Below are 14,706 nucleotides of genomic sequence, written 5' to 3'. Positions count from 1 at the left end.
GCTCCTTGACAGGAACCTTCTCTCCCCTCCCAACACTGCATTCTGTGCTGAAAAGGAGGGAGAGAGGCCATTAGCAAGGAGTAAGCGCAAAATGAAGTGGTTTGGAGCCGTGCTGAGGATAAAGGCCAATTTCAGCCAATGCTGTTTGACCTGCTGGTACTGTTTTTGCTTTTTTTTTTTTTGCTTTGTTTTTTTTTGTCTGAGTCCTGCTGTTACTTTTGTCACAGGAAGAAAATGAGTCTCATAAAAACATAGGTTTTGTCTTATTCATCTCCAGGATTTAGCACAGAACCTAGACTAATGAAGGCAGATTTTAAAGAGATTATGGGGAGAGCATCTTTTGCATTTGAAAGGTAAATAGTTTTATTTTCAATTTGCAGAAAGGGAACACAGGTTTGGAGATATGAAGAGACTGGTTCAAAATACAAAGCTAGTAAATAGAGGTATCTTTGCAGATAAGCAACAGAAAATAACTCTGGCATATTTAGCCAAAAAGGTCATTAATTGGAGAGATACTGGGATACAGAGAGAATGGGAATCTAGAAACCCAAATCAGAAAAGGGACAGGTGTTAGGATAGATACAAGCATAGAGTATTGCATAGATACAGATACAACCATCCCATCTAGCAGTCAATTCATGCCAAAGTTTTTTCCCATTCTTGCTATCATTCTGCTCAAGATGGTAGAAGTGCTGGGAGAAAGTATGAGATGGACTGAGCTCATTTCCACTTTGGAGAAGGGTGGGCAAGACATGGTTTCCAAGACTTAGAGTTTCATCGAGTCTACATACAGTGGAACAAAAAAGATTGTTCCACCAAAGGAAAATGAGTTACTGTCAGAAAGAGGGAATGGGCACAGAGTGCCCCCCAAATTCAGATGTTCACCCCAGAAAGCTAGAGTTCAACTCATGTACATTTGATGCCAAAGTTTGCATCCTTTCACTATGCCAGCATGGTTGTATACAGTGGTTCTCAACCAGTGGTAATTTTCTCCCTTTACCCCCAGGGACATTTGACAATGTCTGGAGGTATATTTGGTTGTTACAACTGGGAGGAGGTGCTACTGGCATCTAGCGGATAGAGGCCAGAGACGTTGCCAAAAATCCTACAATGCACAGGACATCCCCACAAAAAAAAATTATCCAGCCCAAAATGTCAACAGTGCTAAAGTTGAGAAACTCTGGTATAAACAAAGACAAGGGATTGAGGTAACACACTATAGGTTTTAGAAAGTTCAGTAATTCAATTTGGTAGAAGTATCGATTATATATAGAAAAACAAAAGACGAAAAAACTAAAAAAAAAAAAAGCTTTAAATCAGATTTTGTGGGGCCTTGAATGCCAGCCTAGGTTGTCTAGACTGCACTTAATAGGACTGGATACCTCTTAGCCTAAAATTACATCTTCATTGACTGGGCCTGGCAGGTCTCCATGTTTATTCTGAAGTTTATTTCTAGAAGACCTTTGGAGCACGTGATCAAATGACATGAGACAGCTAATGACAAGGCCCTTATTGTCCCCAGCCTGTGCAAACAGTCAGGATCGTTCCCAAAAGTTTTGCTTCTCTATGCTTCTTATATCTCTCAAGTATATGATATTAGAAAAGTGATTGCTTCTTAGAGCGCATGCTCCTGCTAAAGAGATTAACACTATTTTCACATCCTTTCAAATCATACAGCCACCAAATAATCTTTATTCTTTCCTGGATACCCTGTTTTAAAAATTAACATATTTCACTGATTCACATTTTTTTCACATCTCTGAAATCAGGACGTACTTATGACCAATAATGTGCCCAAGTTTTATTGGTAGCACTTACAAATGTTTTATATAAAATAATGGCACTTTTGATCAATGGAACTTTAAATTCGATGAAATATATTTGTTTTCTTTCATTGTCATTGGTTAAATTTTATTCACACTCATTTAAAAGAACTGGCTGTTGGCATTGTATGTGGGTATTAGTGTTGAACTCTTGCAGAGTGCTAAGGAACATACAGAATATCATGATGGAACTGGCCCCTCTCTGTCATCATTATCTTATAATTAGAATTACAGCTCTCATGTTGAACAGAAGAGGTTTTGTAACTATGCAACCATTTCCCCAGTGGGAACATCCAGGGCCTGCCCCCAGTGAAATGTTTCGTCTGTGTTTCAAAGCTTTTAAGGAGTATGTGAAAGAAACATTCATTCAGGTCGAATTGCCTTGGCATATGCTTTTGGGCTGTTCTTATTTTATACAGACTTCTTGCTCCATCATTAGATAATTTCATTTGTACAAAGGAAATGGAATAAAATTTCCTTCTACATCCTTTCTCTATTTCTCATCTTTATCTCCCAACAGGGCTTCCTCCTTTCCTTTTTCAACACCATATATCAGTAAGATTAATATGTAATGAGATCCACCCTCCTGCAATGTATCAGCCTAAGAAACAAAGGCGTAAGTAAGACTAAAGAAGGAGAGTGAAGAGATGAATAGAGGTGAAGCTTAAGCAACTGTGGATTTCCAGGAAATATTTATGAGCTAATTTAAATACTAATGAGCTGGTAGTCTGACAGCAGAGGGAAGACACAAGAGCATAGAAACTCGGCTGGGCTGCGGGTTGTCTTATATCTACACAAGCTGTACAGTAGAACAGCCACATTTTCAGCCTCCTGCTGAACAGACATTTCAAAATGCTGTTTGGCGAAAAATTGACATTTTCCCACTGATTTCAATTTTTTATTTCTATCATAGTACTTACTAATCTATTTGAATCCCATGTTGAAGAAGATACATAGGGGCTGAATATAAAAACCACTTCACCCAACCCTTTTCTTTGAATGGCTACTGTACTGGAACGACTCTTTAAATTTTCTTTTTCTGTCCCCTTTAAAAATCCACCAGATACCCTTTCTTGCAAGTTCCTATGCAGCAGCTTGAACAGTGTCTCAAGAGTGTAGTAAGAGGTAATTTATCTGAAATTGCCTCCTGTCCCAACCTGACTGCAGAAAAATACATCAGTTGCCTATGGGTTAGAAAAGATAAAAACACTTGCTATTATAATAAAACAAATTTAACTTCCAAAGAGCTTTTTACATATATTGCCTTAAGCATGACAATCTGCTGACTTGATTCAAAATAAACAACTGGCTTTTGTGGTTCTAAATCATATTTCAAAGTTCCCCACACAGATTTGTTGTTAGGGCTTATTCAGCTGGGATTTCTTTTTTTTTTTTTTTTTGGCATTTTTCCTATCATAAAGAAGCTAAGTAACGTAAAGAGAAAAGTTGGGTGAGCAACCCAGAGAGTCTCTGGAAATGTAGTCATTTTTAGAATTGAGGAGACTTAGGTCCCAAAAGTTAAAAAGCAGAAGCTAGGGTCATATCATCTAGAAACCCTGCACCCATGCTGTTATGTGTCCCGGGGATGTGGTGGCTAGGGCTCAAATGAGGCCAGTGAGGTGCTTACCTCAGGTGCAAAATGTAAGGTGGTACTAAAAAACCTAAGAATCAAGATCATACTAATTTTATGCAATATTTTAAAAAATTAAAATTAATGCAAAATTCAGATAGTGTGATGTCTCCATCTCTGTTCTTTTTGCTCAGATTTCTTTGGCAGTTCGGGGTCTTTTGTTTTTCTATACGAAAGTTAGGATTTGTTTTTCTATTTCTGTGAAAATATCATTGGAATTTTGATAGGGATTGTATTGAATCTGTCGATTGTTTTGGGCAATATGGACATTTTAACAATGTTAATTCTTTTAATCTAAGAACATGAGATATCTTTCATTTATTTGTGTCTTTTTCTCTTTCTTTCATCAATGTTTTATAGTTTTCAGAGTATAGCTCTTTCACTTCCTTGGCTGAATTTATTCCTAAGTATTTTTTTTTGTAGCTATTGTAAATAAGATTTTTTCCTGATTTTTTTTTCAGATACTTCATTGTCAGTGTATAGAAATGTTACTGATTTTTGTATACTGATTTTTCATTCTGCAACTTTACTGAATAGATAATTCTCAAAGGAAACTTACAAATAGCCAACAGGTATATGAAAAAAAGGTCAACATTACTAATCATCAGAGAAATTTAAATTAAAAACACAATGAGATATCATCTCACACTTGTTAGTATGGCTTTTGTCAGAAAGACAAAATGGAACTCTCACGCACTGTTGGTGGGAATGTATATTAGTACAGCCATTACAGAGAACAGTATGGAGGTTAATCAAAAACTTAAAAATAGAACTACCATATGATCCAACAATCTTACTACTGGATATGCATCCATAGGAAATGAAATCAGTATCTCAAAGAGACATCTGCACTTTCGTGTTCATTGCAGCATTATTCACAATAGCCAAGAAATGGAATCAACCGCGGTGTCCATCAACAGATGAATGGATAAAAAAATTGTAGTATTCATTGGGTGCAGTGGCTCATACATATAATTCCAACACTTTAGGAGGCTGAGCCAAGAAGGATCCCTCGAGGCCAGGAGTCTGAGACCAGTCTGGGCAACACAGCAAGACTCCATCTCTACAAACAATTTTTTTTTTAATTAGCTGGGCATGGTGGCACATGCCTCTAGTCCTAGATACTCAGGAGCCTGAGGCAGGAGGATCCCTTGAGCCCAGGAGTTTGAGGATGCAGTGAGCTATTATCCCAACACTGCACTCCAGCCTGGGCAACAGAGAGAGACCCTGTTTCCAAAAAAAGAAAATGTGGTATATATGCACAGTGAAATTCTATTCAGCCTTGAAAATAGAAAGAAATGCCGATATTTGTGACAACATGGATGAACCTAGAGGACATTAAATAAAACAAGCCAGGCACAGAAAGACAAATATTGCATGATCTCACTTATGTGTGGAATCTTAAAAAGTTGAACTAATAGAAATAGAGAATAGAAAGGTAATTGCCAGGGACTGGGGAGATATTGGTCAAAGGATACAAAATTTCAGTTAGATAAGAGGGATAATTTCAAGAGTTCTATTGTACTACGTGGTGACTACAGTAAATAATAATGTGCTATATTCCTGAAAATGATTAAAAGTAGATTTTAACTGTCCTTACCACAAAAAAGAGATAAGTATATGAAGTAATACATATATTACTTAGCTCAATTTAGCCATTCCACAATGTATACATATTTTCAAACAACATGCTATATACTGTAAATATATAAAATGTTTGTTGGTCAATGAAAAAAATAAATACTTTTAAAGTTTCTGTTCTTTAACCTATCTAGGAATCTATATTTTAAAGTGATCATCAGAAATGCAATATATCACGAATGCAATGAGCCTAAGTGCTCATTATTGTAGTATTTTCAAGAGCAAAAGTGGACACATATTACATATTCAAAATTAGGAGAAGCAATAACTAAATCATAGTTCAGCCATATGGTGAAATTTTGCCATCATTCATACAGTAGAAAAGCTAATGGAATAAGGTACATCACTTAGGATAGCAAACCAAGGGGTTCAAATAATAATGATACTTATTATCTCACATAATAAGAATTTGGGAGGTAGGAAAAAAGGCAGAGTTAGTTATTCTGGCAAAGACAGATTTTTGTCATCTAATGTTTATTCTCATTTTTTCTCAGAAAGAGGATGCTGACTTTTTGATGGGCACATGACCACCCTCAAAATGACGGCTTTTCCCAGCATCTATAAATGCTAAATACAGGTCAATGTGATATAAACTAAAATATCATACAACTTCCAAAAACCTTGACAGATAATCTACCTTGCTTAACAGTGAAGAAAATGTATTCTCATTTAAACAGAAGTCCAGAAGGAGGTGGCTGCAGGATGGTTAATTCAACAAGTCAATGATACCCACAAGGTTTTAGGATGCATCTTCCTTCACTGTCAAGTGCAGCAGTTGGCTTCATCTTTGATTGCCTTCTCTCACAGTTAGAAGGCTGCCTTGGTTCCTGGAGGCCCGTGCAAATCTAAAAATGCCTCTCAAAAGGAAACGAGGGGATTCCCCCCCCCCCTTTTTATTCTCATAAGAGTGAAGACTGGGCAATATGGTGAAATCCCATCTCTACAAAAATTCAAAAATTAGCTGGTAATATTTTGGGCTAGCATTGGGAAAAAAAAAGAACAACAGCAGCAAAATTAGCCAAGTGTGGTGGTGTGCACCTGTAGCTCCAGCTATTCGGGGATGCTGAGGTGAGAGGATCACTTGAGCCCAGGATGTCGAGGCTGCAGTGAGCTGTGATTGTGCCACTGCACTCCAGCCTGGGTGACAAGGTGAGACCCTGTGTCCAAAAAAAAAAAAAAAAAAAAAAACTTTTTTGAAGAAGCCTTCCAGCAGAACTTTTCCACATTTCCACATCTCATTGGCTAGAACTAGATCACAGACCACCATGAAACCAATCACTGAGAGAAGAATGGAATGATGATGGGAGGCTTAAGTTAACCAAGATTTACCCTAAGTCATACAAAGGAGAGATAGTCACCCAAGCAAAGTTAGGGCTTGGCAGTGAGGAAGATGGAAGAAATCGCTGTCAGCTGGGAAGCCTGCAGCATCTGCTACAATGTCAATTATGGGTTGTCAGGCATTGGGTGGAAAATATATCACTAATCTCTGTATCAGGTTCATCATTTATCAGCACAGGAAATGGCCATGGTGTTATGTAAGACAAATTGCAAAAATCTTCAATGAAACAATATAGTTAGGTCCATACCTGCCAGCTGGCAGCAGGATAAATTCCAAATAGATCATAGAACTAAATGTGAAAACTTTACTGCTATTAAATGAACACACTGGAGAACACCAGGAGCAAAGCCACAAGATAATTGATTAACTGAGGAAGAAATTGTAATTCATATCATAGATAATCAGCTAATCTCCTGATTGTATAAGAACTCCTAGAAATTAGTAAGAAAAAAACCCATCAATATACAGAATAACATAGAAAAAACAAAGGATATGAACATCCAACTTGCAAAAAAGACCACAAAGATTTCTTAAACATATGAAAACTTGTTCAACTGTGCTTCATTTATATAAAGAGAAATGAACATTAAAACTATCCTAAGATATCATTGCCAGCTATTAGATGGGCAAAAATGCCAAAATTTGATACCATACTCTGTTGGTGGTTTTAGAGAAGCAGTCACTATCATCAAGAGCCAGAGAGAATATAACTCCTATGGAGGGCAATTTGGCAATATATGTTAGATGCCTATACCCTTTGGTCCAGCAGTTCTGTTTCTGAAAATGCAGTTGTGGATTCTATAGATTCTACATTTTACAGATGTATTTCATTACATGCCAAAAGATTTTTCAGGACTAGTATTTAACTGAAGCACATAAGACCTGATATAGTTTGGATATTTGTCCCCTCCAAATCACATATTAAAATGTCATCCTCAATGTTGGAGGCAGGGTCCAGTGGGAAGTGTTTGAGTCAGGAGGGCAGATCCCTCGTGAATGATTTGGTGCTATTCTCATGGGATTGAGTGAATTCTCACTCTTAGTTCCCATGAGCTATGCCAGTTAAGAGTCTGGCACCTCCCTCCCCTCTCTCTTTCCTCCTCTTTGCCAAGTGATTCCAGCTCCTCTCCCCTTCTGTCATGAGTGGAAGTTTCCTGAGGCCCTCACCAGAAGCAGATATTGGTGCCACACTTCTTGTACAGCCTGCAGAACTATTTTTGTAAATCGTAAAGAAATTTGTAAATTTCTTTACAAATTACCCAGCCTCAGGTATTCCTTTACAGCAGTGCAAATGGACTAAGACAACACCCAACTGGTTGGTTCATGCCTGGTACTCCCCTAAAAGATTGATGACCATGGTATACTTAAATGGGAAAACTTTAAATATTACCCCTGTAGGTATGTAGGAGTATATATTTTTTTTGTAGAAAAATAATGGAAATAATCCAAATAGCCAGCAATAGTGGACTAGTTAAATAAATTATGGTGGTCCTTAAAATTGAATAATATGCAGCCACACAAAGGAATGACATCTCATTCTGTTCTGACTGCTGTAAGAAATACCATTAACTTGGTGGCTTGTAAACATCAGAAATTTGTTTCTCACTGTTCTGGAGGCTGGGAAGTCCATGATCAAGTTGCCAGCAGATGTCGGTGTCTGGTGAGGGCCTGCTTCCTCATAGGCAGCTCTCTCCTTCCAACCTCATATGGTGGAAGGAGTGTGGGGTCTCTCATGGCTTCTTGTATGAGGGCATGAATCTCATTCATGAGGGCTCTGCTCCTCTGACCTAATCTCTTCCCAAATGTCACACCTTCTGTTACCATCATTGCATATCATTTTCACTATATATCATTTATTTGTCTTTTGGTTTTTTAATGTATTTATTAAAAATAGGCTGGGCGTGGTGGCTTATGTCTGTAATCCCAGCACTTTGGGAGGCCGAGGTGGGCGGATCATGAGGTCAGGAGATCCAGACCATCCTGGCCAACATTGTGAAACCCCATCTCTACTAAAAAATACAAAAATTAGCTGGGCGTGGTGGCGCATGCCTGTAATCCCAGCTACGTGGGAGACTGAGGCAGGAGAATCGCTTGAACCAGAGAGTCAGAGGTTGCAGTGAGCTGAGATCGCACCACTGCACTCCAGCCTGGCGACAGAGTGAGACTCTGTTTCAAAAAAAAAAAAAAAAAATTATACAATGGTTTACTGTTGCCTACCTTCAGATTCCAAATCCTGAGCTTGGCATTCAATTCAAATCACAATTTAGCACAAATCAACCTTTCCACAGCTGATTCCTGCTATTGCTCCTCCCTTCCTGCCCCCCCACTGCCATCCCTAGAACATCTCCCTAAAGGTAATCACTATGAACAATGTTAACTTTAGAAAAAAGTGATATGCATATGCCTATGTTTCTATTATATACATATATCATTTTGAAAAAATGTACACATAGGCTGGGCACAGTGGCTCATGCCTGTAATCCCAGCACTTTGGGAGGCTGAGGTGGGTGGATCCCCTGAGGTCAGGCATTTGAGACCAGCCTGGCCAATATGGTGAAACCCCATCTTTACTAAAAAGACAAAAAATTAGCCAGGCATGGTGGTGTACGCCTATAGTCCCTGCTACTTGGGAGGCTGAGGCAGTAGAATCCCTTGAACCTGGGAGGCAGAGGTTGCAGTGAGCCGAGATTGTGCCACTGCACTCCAGCCTGGGTGACAGAGCGAGACTCTGTCTCAAAAACGAAAGAAAAAAGTACACATTGTATCATTTTTCATTTATTACGTATCTATAAGAATTTTCTATAAGAATTTTCTGCCGGGCACGGTGGCTCACACCTGTAATCCCAGCACTTTGGGAGGCCGAGGCGGGCGGATCATGAGGTCAGGAGATCGAGACCATCCTGGCTAACACGGTGAAACCCCGTCTCTACTAAAAATACAAAAAATTAGGCGGGCGTGGTGGCGGGTGCCTGTAGTCCCAGCTACTCGGCAGGCTGAGGCAGGAGAATGGTGTGAACCCAGGAGGGGGAGCTTGCAGTGAGCTGAGATTGCACCACTGCACTCCAGCCTGGGCCACAGAGCGAGACTCCATCTCCAAAAAAATATAAAGAATTTTCTGTATTATAAATTTTTTTCCATTTATTTATATGTCTTGTGATTTTATATATCAGGATTTTTTAGTGACTAAATAATATTCTATCACCTGGATATATCATAATTTACTTATTTTTCTGGTTGTACAGTTAATGGAGACAATCAAAATAGCCAGCAATAGTGGACTGGTTAAGTTGTTTCTATTATAGTTTTTGTTGATATATGCAATGCTGCAATAAACTTCTTGACATATTTTTGCCATGTCAATATGGAATTGTCAGGAAAGTATGTGCATTTAAAATTTTTATTGATATTGTCAACTTGCTTTTATAAAAGTCATACAAACACTCTTTTCTCTGAAAGTACTCCTTTCCTCATTTTCTCACTAATATTGATTCTGAAACTTTAAAAAATTGCCTGATGGGCAAAATTTTTTTAATGCTTAGTTTGTATTTCCTTAATTATAAGAGTGAACATCTTTTTTACATGTAAATAGGAATTTGTATTTCTTTTTTCCTAAACTGTTTATTTTAGTTATGTAGAATCAAATGAAGTCATCTTTTCTGTTATGACTCCAGGGCTTAGGGTTGTGTTTATTTATTTTATTTAATAAATTTTTTTAGAGACAGAATCTTCCTCTACTGCCGAGGCTGGAGTGTATTGGCATGATCCTAGGCTCACTGCAGCCTTGAATTCTTGGGCTCCAGTGGTCCTCCTGCCTCATCCTCCCAAGTAGCTGGGACTACAGGCATGCACTACTATGCCTGGCTAATTTGTTTTGTAATTTTTTGTATAGATGGGGTCTCACTATATTGCCTAGGCTGGTCTTGAACTCCTGGCTTCAAGTGCTCCTCCCTCCTTGGCCTCCCTAAGCACTGGAATTACAGGTGTGAGCCACTGCACCTGGCTTAGGCTTGTGTTTAGAAAGGCTTTTTTCTATTTCCACATGACAGACACACACAAATTCGATATTTTCTTCTCGTCAATTATAGATTTTAAAGTGTTTAAATCTTTAATTCATCTGGATTGAGGAGAGTGGTAGTATATCCTGAATGGTAACATTGTAATTTAATTTTTTTCCAAGTCTCAACACAACTTCCCTAATAATCTATACCTTCTTCACAGATTTGAATCACAAAATGTATTACACACTAAATTTCCATAGGCATATGACTCTTGTTCTGGGCTCTGTGTTTGGTCCCATCCGCCTGAATAGCTCTTCTCACCTACTACCACACCGCTGAAGTTACTATAGCTTGACAGCAAGTTTTTCATCTGATAAGGTGGGTCGCCATCTCAGAAGTCTTTCACCCCTTCCCCGAAAGATTCTAGGCTTTTTCAGCACATTTAATCTCCCAGATGAACTAACAGATTAATTTGAGGGAAATGATGTTTTATAATATTGAGTCTTTGTGACTCCTAAGTCCAGTGCTCAAAATGTCACACGAAATTACTAGACAGTTACTTAGTGAATATGAGACCAGATCGTTGTGGACATTTCTGACTGGATTAGTTGCACAAGTCATCTGACTCTATGACAAAATTGTGCAATTCTCCCCTTTATTGTGTAGACATGTGAGAATTACCTGGGTATCAGAAAAATTGGGCCAAGAGCAAAAAATGAACAGTCCGTCCATATCCTTCAGTAATATTTTAAGTAGAAAAATTAATGCTTCACGTCCTGTCCAAAATGAAAGTGGAGCTGCAGCCACAATCAATACCGCTGCTCATGTACACTGCAGGCGGCGTCTTGGGCGTAGAACTCCTGGCTCCTAGCCATAACCAATACAGGAATAAATGCCATTTAATTTCACCCAGCTGTTCCTGGGGCCTTCCATGGGTGGGTCTGCCAAGGGGTGTTTCATTTGATTCACAGGCAAAAAAATGTGCCCATGAATTACTTGGTACAGAGCCAGATTTGCTAGGACTTCCTAAACACCCTGCTGTAGAGAAGAAGCCACCAAGAATGCTCACATCATGGACCAAATCCAGCCCAAGGTATTCTTCTTGCGGCTCTGCTGGTTCGTTGCAGTGTGCTAAACTTGCACTTTATTTTATACTGAAAAACCAATGTGTTCAGTATAAAATTTTTCCAACATATGGGGTTAAAAAGACAGTGTTACATATTTAAATAAATGAAGTGAAACGATCAGATAGAAATTATACTTTATATAGTATTTAAGGTGATATTAACCTACATAAATTAGTATAATGGAAGAGAATGTAATGCTCTTATTTTAAAAACAGAGAACTTTTGCTTGACTGCAGGCAACAGAATTGATACATGTTGTATATGTGTGTATTCAGGTGCCAAAAAAGTGATTTCAGGTTCTGCGAAGAATAGTCATTTTCCATTTCACATAAATATAATTCCAGTATTATGGTTCAAAATTATCTTTCTTTCCTTGGGAAAACAAACAAATGCAGGGACCTTGTGATGATTTGCTTTTTGCTGTTGTTTATCTCGTTTTGATGCTCCCAAGACTATGTTAGAAGGTTCAGAAATTGTGCATGATGCCCAAGATTATATTGAGAGTGGCTATTGACCAAAGCTATGTGACGTAGTAGAATTGGGAGGAAAATTGATGACAAAGAAATTTGTGCAAGAAGTATGTGGATAGACCTCTCTGAGTGGGCAAAAAAACAAAAACAAAAAACCCACAAAAATGTTTGTGTCCCATGTGAGTGCTCACCAAATGGTGACCTCAGCAAAGGGTGATTTTAGTAATTAAGTGGATAGATTGACCCATTCTGTGACTACCAGTCAGCCTCTTACCCCAGCTCTCCCTGTCAGTGCCTGATGGGCTCATGAGCAAAGCAGTTATGGTGACAGGGATGAAGGTTATACATGAGCTCAGTAACCCAGACTTCTACTCACCAAGGCTGACCTGGCTATATCCACTGCTGAGAGACCAATTAGCCAGCAGCAGAGAGCAACACTGAGGCCCCGATATGGCATCATTCCCCATGATCAACCAGCTACCTGGTGGCAGATTGATTGCATCGGACCACTTGGAAGGAGCAGTGCTTTTTCCTTGCTGGAGTAGATACTCTGGATTTGTCTCCTCTGAAAAACACAATGCTTTTGTCAAAACTACAATTCATGGATTTACAGAATGCCTTATCCACCATCATGATATTCCATGCAGCATTGCTTCTGACCAAGGAACTCACTTCACAACCAAAGAAGTGCAGTAATGGGCTCATGCTCATGGAATTCACTAGTTTTACCTTGTTCCGCACCATCCTGAAGGAGCTGGCTTGATGGAACAGTGGATGGCCTTTTTGAAGACTCGTAGTGCCAGGCAGGTGGCAATACCTTGCAGGGCTGGGCAGGGTTCTCCAGAAGGCTGTATATGCTCTGAATCAACATTCAATATGTGGTGCTGTTTCTTAGACAGCCAAGATTCATGGGTCCAGGAATCAAGGGGTGGAAATGGGAGTGGTACCTCTCACTATTACTCCTAACACTCATTAGTGACTCACTAACAAAAGTTTTACTTTCTGCTACCAAGACTTTATGCTCTGCTGGCATAGAAGTCTTAGTTCCTGAGGGAGAATTGCTTCCACTAGGAGACATTAGCAACGATTCAACTAAAGTGTAACCTAAGACTGCCACTTGATGACTTTGACTCTTCATGCCTCTGAATCAACAGGAAAAGAAGGGAGTTGTGAGTTGTAGTGTTAGCTGGGGTGATTAATCCTGACTACCAAGGGGAAATTGCACTACTACTCCACAATGGAGGTAAGGTAGAGTGTGTCTGGAATACAGGAGATTCCTTAGAGTGTATCTCAGTATTACCATGCCCCTGTGATTAAGGTCCATGGGAAACTATAACAAACCCAATCCAGGCAGGACTACTAATGGCCTAAATTCTTCAGGAATGAAGGTTTGGGTTACTTCATCAAGGCAAAGAGCTATGACCAATTTCCTCCACCTGGTCTCTCTTTTGACACATGGGGATTATGGGGATTATGAGGATTACAATTCAAGATAAAATTTGGGTGGGGACACAAAGCCTCACCATATCAGCCCCCATGATCCAAACACCTTCTACCAGGCCCCACCTCCAACATTGGGGATTACATTTCAACATGGGATGGGGGTGGGGACAAATATCCAGATTAATCACTGAGTAAAGCAGATGACCCTCCCCCATGCGGGTGGGCATCCAATTCATTGTGGTTCAGAATAGAAGAAAAAGGTGGAGGAAGGGCAAATTCAATCCCTCTGCTTAAGCTGAGACATCCATCTCCTATTCTTGTACATCAGCGCTCCTGGTTCTTAAGCTTTCAGATGGGGACCAGGACTAACCCCATCAACCACTTAGACTCTCACATGCAGACTGAATTTCACCACTGGTTTTCCTGGTTCTCCTGCTTGTAGATGGCAGGCTGTGGCACTTCTTGGCTTTCATAATCACATGAGCCAATTCCTATAATAAATCTCTTCATATATCTCTCTATGTATCCTACTGGTTCTGTTTTTCTGAAGAACCCTGACTAATACAATGCCCCACCTGGATCCCCTATTTCTGGGCTGGAGCTTGCAACCCCCATTCACTATGGGTGTTTGCTGCTAGTAATGGTGGGCAGCTGCACCTGTCTTAGGGAAACTGCCCATAGTCCATAGTAACCATTTCGTCCACAGAAGCCAGGGAGGTTATGTTCCCCTCTGCCCTGAAGGGTGGCCTGTGGCCAATCACTAACTGATAGGGGGTGGTATAAAAGCCTAGCTCCCTTGCCTCACAGTAGAACAAACTAGTACAATTCATGCTGCAGAGTTCCCCATGACATCAGGCTAAGGCTAAACTTTTCCTTAAACCACATCTTTTCTTAACTTCCATTCCCCTATTCTGCTTTTCACTCCCTTACAGGTTTTTTCTGTCTCATTGTGTCAGTCAATTGCCTGCACAAGAATCTCCATCTCTGGTTTTGCGTCCAAGGAACTTGTCCTAAGGTATATTTCCAAATAGAATGGGAGAAATCTTCCCCAACAATATAATGACTTGCCTTTGAGAACAAAGTGGTTAAGTCCCAAACACTAGTTTGAAACTCTTAATATGCCTCCAACTCCACCTGAAACATACTAATCTGTCAATTGGTCAGCAGTTACTACAGACATCAATGTGGACACACTGTTCACAGACAGAGGTCTTTATTGGAATAGAAATGTCTTA

This window comes from Pan troglodytes, chromosome 4 (genome assembly GCF_028858775.2).
Source record: "Pan troglodytes isolate AG18354 chromosome 4, NHGRI_mPanTro3-v2.0_pri, whole genome shotgun sequence".
NCBI classification, from domain to species: domain Eukaryota; kingdom Metazoa; phylum Chordata; class Mammalia; order Primates; family Hominidae; genus Pan; species Pan troglodytes.
Note: the sequence above shows the minus strand (reverse complement) of the source record.